Genomic DNA, 713 nt, shown 5'->3' on the forward strand with positions numbered 1-713 from the left:
CGGCCTGAGCGAGCCAGAGCCCCCGAATCAGCGGCTCCTTTAACCCCGTCCTGTCTGAGCAAAGAACAGACGCCCTCAGGGGACCTACACGCAGAGGCGGGGCCACATCTAAAGCTGAACCCCGGGAGCTGTGCGAACAAAGAAGAGACATGGAAATCTCTCCCAGCAGTCTCAGGAGCAGCGGATTAAAGCTCCACCATCAACTTGAAGTGCCCTGCATCTGTGGAATACCTGAATAGACAGCGAATCATCCAAAATTGAGGAGGAGGACTTTGGGAGCAACGATATATATATATATTTTTCCCTTTTTCTCTTTTTGTGAGTGTGTATGCGTATGCTTCTCTGTGTGATTTTGTCTGTATAGCTTTGCTTTTACCATTTGTCCTAGGGCTCTGTCTGTACGTTTTTTGTTTTTAGTATAGTTTTCAGTGCTTGTTATCATTGGTGCATTTGTTTTTTGGTTTGGTTGCTCTTTTCTTTCTTTCTTTCTTTTTTAATTACTTAAAAATTTTTTTAATAATTTTTTGTTTCTTATTTTAATAACTTTAAAACTTAACTTAATTTTATTTTATTATCTTTTTCTTTCTTTCTTTTTTTCTCCCTTTATTCTGAGCTGTGTGGATGACAGGCTTTTGGAGCTCCAGCTAGGAGTCAGGGCTGTGCCTCTGAGGTGGGAGAGCCAAGTTCAGGACACTGGTCCACCAGAGACCTCC

The 713-nt window shown here is 42.2% G+C and overlaps 1 protein-coding gene across 4 annotated transcripts in view; it reads left to right on the top strand.

The window, feature by feature from the left end:
- Window positions 1–713, top strand: part of GLT1D1 (glycosyltransferase 1 domain containing 1) — a 189,781-nt gene that overhangs the window by 158,248 nt on the left and 30,820 nt on the right. The window lies entirely within an intron of this gene.

This window comes from Physeter macrocephalus, chromosome 19 (assembly GCF_002837175.3).
Source record: "Physeter macrocephalus isolate SW-GA chromosome 19, ASM283717v5, whole genome shotgun sequence".
NCBI lineage: Eukaryota > Metazoa > Chordata > Mammalia > Artiodactyla > Physeteridae > Physeter > Physeter macrocephalus.